Raw genomic sequence first — 11,579 nt, 5'->3', positions numbered from 1 at the left:
TCATGACTTTTAATAAATATTCATGAATTAGAGTGTGAAAAATAAAATAATATTAAAAGACAAAAAACAGAAGAAAAAACTATCAAAACTTTAAAGACACAAAAAAAGCACCAGACAAGAGCTTATGAAAACCAGATAAATGGGTCGGCCCACACCCTGAGGGACCATAACGTTCCCCACAGCCCCCGAAGCACCCGGTGGCTCAAAATCTTGGGACCTTCGTACCTTAATAGATACTCCCTCTGCAAACAAACATAAAAGCATTTAGAATACTATTTTAATGATCTAAACGCTCTTATATTTCTTTACGGAGAGAGTACTAGAGTCCCCTAGAAATTTGCCGGATGCTCAGCAAAATCGTCGGAGAAAAGAAAACAGAAACGGAGGGCATTGATTTTGTTTTTGAACTGAGAGAGGGCGACAGCCACAATCACTCCAGTCCCCTAGCAGTTTGCCTTCTTCCTAATAACTTATCACATCGGTTTCATGTTTCCCTGCAGAAGTTTTGGGCTCAACTCAACGGCAGCTAGTAACGTGGAGAAGAATCGGGCGTGTTTTTAGGAACCCCCTCGCTATGCCTAGGCAAATGGAGAAACTGTATAGCACAAGTGTGCAGCATGCATGGGCGACACATGTCTGTCGCTCCAGGCCTCCAGGACTTGCATGCCTTGGCGCCGCTTTTTGCTGAAATGTTGTCCCCGATGTTTCCCGTGCTAGTACAAAAGGAGCAACATAGCACACTTAGTATAATACTATAAAAGTAGATTAAAAACAGACGCCCCGGTAACAATAAAAATCCAACACACGTGCCGCCAATCATTGGCACTTTGGCGGCGCTCTTGTGGCCTTTGCCGAACATTCCGAGAGATAGAAAATTGCACTGTACTCGTACCACCAGCATCAGCAAGAAACCGTGGGGAAGGAAGGAAAGGATGATACGGAGAATCCTTTTCTGTACGGGCGGAGAACACGGATGGATAAAGCGGAGACCGCAGACCACCGCAGCCCCTCGGTGTCAGACCCGACTATTCTATTATTATTATTAAGAGCAACTCCAATGAGACGACCTCTGCCCGCGTCTGTTTGGGTCGGTGCGGACAAAAGTGGCGGCCCAATGCGCCGACCCAAACTTAAATCGTGTCCGCCGGCGTCCGCGCCGACCCATTTCCGGCCCAAAATTGCGCCTGGAATGCGTCGGCGCGGACGCACCGCGCATCTCCTCGCCGTCCGCCGTGTCACCACCTGACGGCCGTCCAACTACGACGGTCAACATAATTTATGACAACCGCCCACCTTGGGCCTACGCGTCAGCGACGGCGGTCGTCCTTTTTTAAGCCGGGCGTGCGGCGGGGCCGTCCTCATCCACTACCACTCGCCCCCCGTCCCCATCTGGCCACCCTTGCCCCCAAGCCGGCGACAACCCTAGCCACCGCCAGCATGTGCTTTTTCTCCGGCATCGGCAGTAGCCGCAAGGGCAAGGCCCCCGCCCTTCCCGTGCCGGCGCGCGCTCCCCGGCAGAGGCAGCGCATCAACGTGCCGTTGCACCAGGCCGAGTGCCACTGGCACCACCGCGTGCCTCTGCCGTACCCGGACGTGACGTTGCCGCATGACTGGCATTTGGATCCAGAGAGGATCCCAGTGCCGGCGGCGCCGCGGGCGGCAAGGGCCCATGCGGAGGAGGTGCGGCGCCGGCGGGCGTTGCTGACGTCGGAGCAGCGCGCCGACCCACACTTAGCCGTCGACTCGCCCAACTGGGCTCGATGGTTCGCCTTCGAGCATGAGGAGGCGAGGCGACGCGGCGTCCGCGGCGTCGACCATAGCCTGTCGCCGCCCGCGCTCGTCGTCCGCGCCGAGGACCAGGAGGCCGAGGCTGCCTACCAGGTGGCCATCAAGGAGAGCGAGGAGGAGGAGCGGTGGAGGGAGGCGGACGAAGCGGCTTTCGAGGCTGCCATGGCGGAGGCCATGGCCCTCTCCGCGGCGGGCGAGTACGTCGTGCCGCCGGTGACCCCGCCGTCCCCGCCCAAAGCCAAGCCGGAGGAGCCGGCCTACCTCGAGCGCTACTCCTGGACCGGAGTAGTGCGCGAGTAGGTCAGCGCTCCGCCGATCTGGCTCGGGGCGACAGAGAAGCAGGAGGCGGCCTACCTCGACCACTGGCGCCGCGTTCGGTTGGCCGAGGAGCGCCGGGAGGGCGAGCGCCTGCAGATGCTCGAGCTCGAGGCCGAAGAGGAGGCGCGCCAGGCCCAGGCAGCGACGGCGCAGGTAGCGGCGACACAGCCCGACATCGCCGCCGTCTAGAACACGACGTTCCCCTGAGTCGGCCCTGCGCCGACGTTGATCGACCTCACCGGTCCCGACGCAGACGCCGCCGCCGCCGAGGACGCCTAGGGCAGCGTGTCGTCTAGTTTTTAGTGTTTAATTAATGTAATCTGGACTTTCGCCGGCCTTCTGTTGGGGAACGTAGCAATAATTCAAAATTTTCCTACGTGTCACCAAGATCAATCTAGGAGATGCTAGCAACGAGAGAGAGTGAGTGCATCTTCATACCCTTGAAGATCGCTAAGCGGAAGAGTTACATGAACGCGGTTGATGGAGTCGTACTCGCGGCGATTCAAAGCGCGGAAGATCCGATCTAGCGCCGAACGGACGGCGCCTCCGCGTTCAACACACGTACAGCCCGGGGAAGTCTCCTGCTTCTTGATCCAGCAAGGGGAGAGGAGAAGTTGAGGGAGAACTCCAGCAGCACGACGGCGTGGTGGCGGTGGAGCTCGTGGTTCTCCAGCAGAGCTTCGCTAAGCACTACGGAGGAGGAGGAGGAGTTGGAGGAGGAGAGGGCTGCGCCAGCAAGGGGTGCGGTTGCCCTCTCTCTCCTTCACTATATATAGGGGGAAGGGGGGTAGAGGAGCCGCCCTAGGGTTCCCTATAGGAGGGGCGGCGGCCACAGGGGAAACCCTAGATGGGTTTGGGCGCCCGCACCCCTAGGAAACTTGCCCCCCAAGCCGGGAGGGGAGGCTGCCCTAGGGGAGGCGCCCCCACCTCTCCAGGTTACGTGAGAGGGGTTGGGAGGGGCGCACAGCCCCTTAGTGGGCTGGTTTTCCCCTTCCCCTTGGCCCATAAGGCCCCCCAACGCTTGCCGGGGCCTCCGAAACCCCTTTCGGACATGCTGGTCATAGCCTGGTACCTCCGGAACAATTCCGGACTCCAATACCCTTCGTCCAATATACCGATATTCACCTCCGGATCATTCCGGAGCTCCCTGTCATGTCCGGGATCTCATCCGGGACTCCGAACAACCTTCGGTAACCACATACTATTTCCCATAACAACTCTAGCGTCACCGAACCTTAAGTGTGTAGACCCTACGGGTTCGGAACCATGCAGACATGACCGAGACACCTCTCCGGCCAATAACCAATAGCGGGATCTGGATACCCATATTGGCTCCCACACGTTCCACGATGATCTCGTCGGCTGAACCACGATGTCGGGGATTCGATCAATCCCGTATTCAATTCCCTTTGTCAATCGGTATGTTACTTGCCCGAGATTCGATCGTCGGTATCCCAATACCTCGTTCAATCTCGTTACCGGCAAGTCTCTTTACTCATTCCGTAACGCATGACCCATGACTAACTCCTTAGTCACATTGAGCTCATTATGATGATGCATTACCGAGTGGGCCCAGAGATACCTCTCCGTCATACGGAGTGACAAATCCCAGTCTCGATTCGTGCCAACCCAACAGACACTTTCGGAGATACCTGTAGTGCACCTTTATAGCCACCCAGTTACGTTGTGACGTTTGGTACACCCAAAGCATTCCTACGGTATCTGGGAGTTGCACAATCTCATGGTCTAAGGAAACGATACTTGACATTTGAAAAGCTCTTAGCAAACGAACTACATGATCTTGTGCTATGCTTAGGATTGGGTCTTGTCCATCACATCATTCTCCTAATGATGTGATCCCGTTATCAGTGACATCCAATGTCCATGGTCAGGAAACCATAACCATCTATTGATCAACGAACTAGTCAACTAGAGGCTTACTAGGGAGATGTTGTGGTCTATGTATTCACACATGTATTACGGTTTCCAGCTAATACAATTATAGCATGAACAAGGAAATACAATAATAACCATTTTATTATTGCCTCTAGGGCATATTTCCAACAGTCTCCCACTTGCACTAGAGTCAATAATCTAGTTCACATCACCATGTGATTGACACTCAAAGTTCACATCGCCATGTGACTAATACCCAAGAGTTTACTAGAGTCAATAATCTAGTTCACATCACCATGTGATTAACACTCAATGAGTTCTAGGGTTTGATCATGTTATGCTTACGAGAGAGGTTATTAGTCAACGGGTCTGAACCTTTCAGATCCGTGTGTGCTTTACAAATCTCTATGTCATCTAGCAAATGCAGCTACCACGTGCTACTTGGAGCTATTCCAAATAACTGCTCTACTATACGAATCCAGTTTACTACTCAGAGTCATCCGGATTAGTGTCAAAGTTTGCATCGACGTAACCCTTTACGATGAACTCTTTTACCACCTCCATAATCGAGAAAATTCCTTAGTCCACTAGTTACTAAGGATAAATTTGACCGATGTCCTGTGATCCATTCCTGGATCACTCTTGTACCCCTTGACTGACTCATGGCAAGGCACACTTCAGGTGCGGTACACATCATAGCGTACTGTAGAGCCTATGTCTAAAGCATAGGGGACGACCTTCGTCCTTTCTCTCTCTTCTGCCGTGGTCGGGTCTTGAGTCTTACTCAATACTCACACCTTGTAACACAGCCAAGACCTCCTTCTTTGCTGATCTATTTTGAACTCCTTCAAAATCTTGTCACGGTATGTATTCATTTGAAAGTACTATTAAGCGTTTTTAATCTATCCTTATAGATCTTGATGCTCAATGTTCAAGTAGCTTAATCCAGGTTTTCCATTGAAAAACACTTTTCAAACAACCCTATATGCTTTCTAGAAATTCTACATCATTTCTGATCAACAATATGTTAACAACATATACTCATCAAAAATTCTATAGTGCTCCCACTCACTTCTTTGGAATTACAAGTTTCTCATAAACTTTGTATAAACCCAAAATCTTTGATCATATCATCAAAGCGTACATTCCATCTCCGAGATGCTTACTCCAGTCCTTAGAAGGATTGCTGGAGCTTTGCATACTTGTTAGCATCTTTTAGGATTGAAAAAACCTTCAGGTTGTATCACATACAACCTTTCCTCAAGAAAATCGTCGAGGAAACAATGTTTTTGACATCCTATCTGCAAGATTTCATAAATAATGCAGTAACTGCTAATATAATTCCAACAGACTCTTAGCATCGCTACGAGTGAGAAAATCTCATCGTAGTCAACTCCTTGAACTTGTCGGAAAACATCTTAACGGCAAGTCGAGCTTTCTTAATGGTGACACTTACCATCATTGTCCGTCTTCCTTTTAAAATCCATCTGCACCCAACAGCCTTACGACCATCAAGTAGTTCTTCAAAAGTCTATACTTTGTTTTATACATGGATCCTCTCTCGGATTTTATGGCCTCGAGCCATTCGTCGGAATCCGGGCCCGCCATCGCTTCTCCATAGCTCGTAGGTTCATTGTTGTCTAGCAACATGACTTCCAAGACAGGATTACGTACCACTCTGAAGTAGTACGCATCCTTGTCGGCCTACGAGGTTTGGTAGTGACTTGATCCGAAGTTTCATGATCACTATCATAAGCTTCCACTTCAATTGGTGTAGGTGCCACAGGAACAACTTCCTGTGCCCTGCTACACACTAGTTGAAGTGACAGTTCAATAACCTCATCAAGTCTCCACCATCCTCCCACTCAATTCTTTCGAGAGAAACTTTTCCTCATGAAAGGACCTGTTTCTAGAAACAATCACCTTGCTTCCGGATCTGAAATAGGAGGTATACCCAACTGTTTTGGGTATTCTATGAAGATGCATTGATCCGCTTTGGGTTCGAGCTTATCAGCCTGAAACTTTTTCACATAAGCGTCACATCCCCAAACTTTTAAGAAACGACAACTTAGGTTTCTCTAAACCATAGTTCATACGGTGTCGTCTCAACGGAATTACGCGGTGCCATCTTTAAAGTGAATGCGGTTGTCTCTAATGCCTAACCCATAAACGATAGTGGTAATTCGATAAGAGACATCATGGTATGCACCATATCCAATAGGGTGCAACTATGATGTTTGGACACACCATCACACTATGGTGTTCCAGGCGGTATTAGTCGTGAAACAATTTCCACAATGTCTTAATTGTGTACCAAACTCGTAACTCAGATATTTATCTCTATGATCATATCATAGACATTTTATCCTCTTGTCACGATGATCTTCAACTTCACTCTGAAATTACTTGAACCTTTCAATATTTCAGACTTGTGTTTCATCAAGTAAATATACTTAGAATCTACTCAAATCATCTGTGAAGTAAGAGCATAACGATATTCACTGCGTGCCTCAGCACTCATTGGATTGCACACATCAAATGTATTACTTCCAACAAGTTGCTCTTTTGTTCCATCTCACTGAAAACGAGGCCTTTCAGTCATCTTGCCTATGTGGTATGATTTGCATGTCTCAAGTGATTCAAAATCAAGTGAGTCCAAACGATCCATCTGCATGGAGTTTCTTCATTCGTATATACCGATAGACATGGTTCGCATGTCTCAAACTTTTCAAAAAACGAGTGAGTCCAAAGATCCATCAACATGGAGCTTTTTCATGCGTTTTTATACCAATATGACTCAAATGGCAGTGCCACAAGTAGATGGTACTATCATTACTATCTTATATCTTTTGGCATGAACATGTGTATCACTATGATCGAGATTCAATAAACCATTCATTTTAGGTGCAAGACCATTGAAGGTATTATTCAAATAAATAGAGTAACCATTATTCTCCTTAAATGAATAACCGTATTGCGATAAACATAATCCAATCATGTCTATGCTCAATGCAAACACCAAATAACAATTATTTAGGTTTAGCACCAATCCCGATGGTAGAGGGAGCGTACGATGTTTGATCACATCAACCTTGGAAACACTTCCAACACATATCGTCATCTCACCTTTGGCTAGTCTCTGTTTATTCCGTAGCCTTTTATTTCGAGTTACTAACACTTAGCAACCGAACCGGTATCTAATACCCTGGTGCTACTAGGAGTACTAGTGAAGTACACATTAATATAATGTATATCCAATATACTTCTGTCGACCTTGCCAGCCTTCTCATCTACGAAGTATCTAGGGTAGTTCTGCTTCAGTGACCATTCCCCTCATTTCAGAAGCACTTAGTCTCGGGTTTGGGTTCAACCTTGGGTTTCTTCACTAGAGCAGCAACGGATTTGCCGTTTCATGAAGTATCCCTTCTTGCCCTTGCCCTTCTTGAAACTAGTGGTTTTACTAACCATCAACAATTGATGCTCCTACTTGATTTCTACTTTCGCGGTGTCAAACATCGCGAATAGCTCAAGGATCATCATATCTATTCCTGATATGTTATAGTTCATTACGAAGCTCTAGTAGCTTGGTGGTAGTGACTTTGGAGAACCATCACTATCTCATCTGGAAGACAACTCCCACTCGATTCAAGCGATTGTAGTACTCAGACAATCTGAGCACATGCTCAACGATTGAGCTTTTCTCCCTTAGTTTGTAGGCTAAGAAACTCGTCGGAGGTCTCATGCCTCTTGACGTGGGCACGAGCCTGAAATCCCTATTTCAGCCCTTAAAACATCTCATATGTTCCGCGACGTTTCAAAAACCGTCTTTGGTGCCTCAATTCTATACCGTTTAACTTTACGCACTGAACTATCACGTAGTCATCAAAACATGTATGTCAGATGTTCGCAACATCCACAAACGACGCTCGAGGTTCAGCACACCGAGCGGTGCATTAAGGACATAAGCCTTCTGTGCAGCAATGAGGACAATCCTCAGTTTACGGACCCAGTCTGCATAATTGCTACTATCAACTTTCAACTAAGTTTTCTCTAGGAACATATCTAAAATAGTAGAACTAAAGCGCAAGCTATGACATAATTTGCAAAGACCTTTTGACTATGTTCATGATAATTAAGCTCATCTGATTATTCAATGAACTCCCACTTGGATAGACATCCCTCTAGTCATCTAAGTGATACATGATCCGAATCGACTAGGCCGTGTCCGATCATCACGTGAGACGGACTAGTCATCAACGGTGAACATCTCCATGTTGATCGTATCTTCTATACGACTCATGTTCGACCTTTTGGTCTTCCGTGTTCCGAGGCCATGTCTGTACATGCTAGGCTCGTCAAGTCAACCTAAGTGTATTGCGTGTGTAAATCTGTCTTACACCCGTTGTATGCGAACATTAGAACCTATCACACCCGATCATCACGTGGTGCTTCGGAACAACGAACCTTCGCAACGGTGCACAGTTAGGGGGAACACTTTCTTGAAATTTTAGCGAGGGATCATCTTATTTATGCTACCGTTGTTCTAAGCAAATAAGATGTAAAAACATGATAAACATCACATGCAATCAAATAGTGACATGATATGGCCAATATCATTTTGCTCCTTTTGATCTCCATCTTCGGGGCGCCATGATCACCATCGTCACCGGCATGACACCATGATCTCCATCATCGTGTCTTCATGAAGTTGTCTCGCCAACTATTACTTCTACTACTATGGCTAACGGTTTAGCAATAAAGTAAAGTAATTACATGGCGTTATTCAATGACACGCATGTCATACAATAAATTAAGACAACTCCTATGGCTCCTGCCGGTTGTCATACTCATCGACATGCAAGTCGTGATTCCTATTACAAGAACATGATCAATCTCATACATCACATATATTTCATTCATCACATCCTTTGGCCATATCACATCACACGGCACATGCTGCAAGAACAAGTTAGACGTCCTCTAATTGTTGTTGCAAATTTTTACGTGGCTGCTATAGGTTTCTAGCAAGAACGTTTCTTACCAACACCAAAACCACAACGTGATATGCCAATTTCTATTTACCCTTCATAAGGACCCTTTTCATCGAATCCGATCCGACTAAAGTGGGAGAGACAGACACCCGCTAGCCACCTTATGCAACTAGTGCATGTCAGTCGGTGGAACCTGTCTCACGTAAGCGTACGTGTAAGGTCGGTCCGGGCCGCTTCATCCCACGATGCCGCCGAACCAAGATAAGACTAGTAACGACAAGTAAATTGACAAAATCGACGCCCACAACAACTTGTGTTCTACTCGTGCATAGAAACTACGCATAGACCTAGCTCATGATGCCACTGTTGGGGAACGTAGAAATAATTCAAAATTTTCCTACGTGTCACCAAGATCAATCTAGGAGATGCTAGCAACGAGAGAGAGTGAGTGCATCTTCATACCCTTGAAGATCACTAAGCGGAAGCATTACAAGAACGCGGTTGATGGAGTCATACTCGCGGCGATTCAAATCACGGAAGATCCGATCTAGCGCCGAATGGATGGTGCCTCTGTGTTCAACACACATACAGCCCGGGGAAGTCTCCTCCTTCTTGATCCAGCAAGGGGAGAGGAGAAGTTGAGGGAGAACTCCAGTAGCACGACGGCGTGGTGGCGATGGAGCTCGTGGTTCTCCGGCAGAGCTTCGCTCGTGCCTCTGCCATACCCGGACGTGCCGTTGCCGCGTGACTGGCATTTGGATTCGGAGAGGATCCCAGTGCCGGCGGCGCCGCGGACGGCGAGGGCCCATACGGAGGAGGTGCGGCGCCGGTTGGCGTTGCTGTCGTCGGAGCAGCGCGCCGACCCGCACTTAGCCGTCGACTCACCCAACTGGGCTCGATGGTTCACCTTCGAGCACGAGGAGGCGAGGCGACGCGGCGTCCGCGGCGTCGACCACAGCCTGTCGCCGCCCGCGCTCCTCATCCGCGACGAGGACCAGGAGGCCGAGGCCGCCTACCAGGCGGCCATCAAGGAGAGCGAGGAGTAGGAGCGGTGGAGGGAGGCAGACGAGGCGGCTTTCGAGGCTGCCATAGCGGAGGCCATGGCCCTCTCCGCGGCGGGCGAGTACGTCATGCCGCCGGTGACCCCGCCGTCCCCGCCCAAAGCCGAGCCGGAGGAGCCGGCCTACCTCGAGCGCTACTCCTGGACCGGAGTAGTGCGCGAGTAGGTCAGCGCTCCGCCGATCTGGCTCGGGGCGACAGAGAAGCAGGAGGCGGCCTACCTCGACCACTGGCGCCGCGTTCGGTTGGCCAAGGAGCGCCGGGAGGGCGAGCGCCTGCAGATGCTCGAGCTCGAGGCTTAATAGGAGGCGCGCCACGCCCAGGCAGCGGCGGCGCAGGTAGCGGCGACACAGCCCGACATCGCCGCCGTCTGGAACACGACGTTCCCCTGGGTCGGCCCTACGCCGACGTTGATCGACCTCACCGGTCCCGACGCAGACGCCGCCGCCGCCGAGGACGCCTAGGGCAGCGCGTCGTCTAGTTTTTAGTGTTTAATTAATGTAATGTGGACTTTCGCCGGCCTTCTGTTGGGGAACGTAGCAATAATTCAAAATTTTCCTACGTGTTACCAAGATCAATCTAGGAGATGCTAGCAACGAGAGAGAGTGAGTGCATCTTCATACCCTTGAAGATCGCTAAGCGGAAGCGTTACAAGAACGCGGTTGATGGAGTCCTACTCGCGGCGATTCAAATCGCGGATGATCCGATCTAGCGCCGAACGGACGGCGCCTCCGCGTTCAACACACGTACAGCCCGGGGAAGTCTCCTCCTTCTTGATCCAGCAAGGGGAGAGGAGAAGTTGAGGGAGAACTCCAGCAGCACGACGGCGTGGTGGCGATGGAGCTCGTGGTTCTCCTGCAGAGCTTCGCTAAGCACTACGGAGGAGGAGGAGGAGTTGGAGGAGGAGAGGGCTGCGCCAGGCAAGGGGTGCGGCTGCCCTCTCTCTCTCTCACTATATATAGGGGGAAGGGGGTGGAGGAGGCGCCCTAGGGTTCCCTAGGGGAGAGGCGACGGCCACAGGGGAAACCCTAGATGGGTTTGGGCGCCCCCACCCCTAGGAAACTTGCCCCCCCAAGCCGGGAGGGGAGGCGCCCCCACCTCTCCAGGTTACGTGAGAGGGGTTGGGAGCGGCGCTCAGCCCCTTAGTGGGCTGGTTTGCCCCTGCCCCTTGGCCCATAAGGCCCCCCAACGCTTGCCGGGGCCTCCGAAACCCCTTTCTGGACATGCTGGTCATAGCCTGGTAGCCCCGGAACAATTCCGGACTCCAATACCCTTCGTCCAATATACCGATCTTCACCTCTGGACCATTCCGGAGCTCCTCGTCATGTTCGGGATCTCATCCGAGACTCCGAACAACCTTCGGTAACCACATACTATTTCCCATAACAAGTCTAGCGTCACCGAACTTTAAGTGTGTAGACCCTACGGGTTCGGGAACCATGCAGACATGACCGAGACACCTCTCCGGCCAATAACCAATAGCGGGATCTGGATACCCATATTGGCTCCCACACGTTCCATGATGAT

The sequence above is a fragment of the Aegilops tauschii genome, chromosome 7, assembly GCF_002575655.3.
Source record: "Aegilops tauschii subsp. strangulata cultivar AL8/78 chromosome 7, Aet v6.0, whole genome shotgun sequence".
NCBI classification, from domain to species: Eukaryota; Viridiplantae; Streptophyta; class Magnoliopsida; order Poales; family Poaceae; genus Aegilops; species Aegilops tauschii.
The sequence above is the reverse complement of the archived record's forward strand: the minus strand, read 5'-3'. Positions refer to the sequence as shown.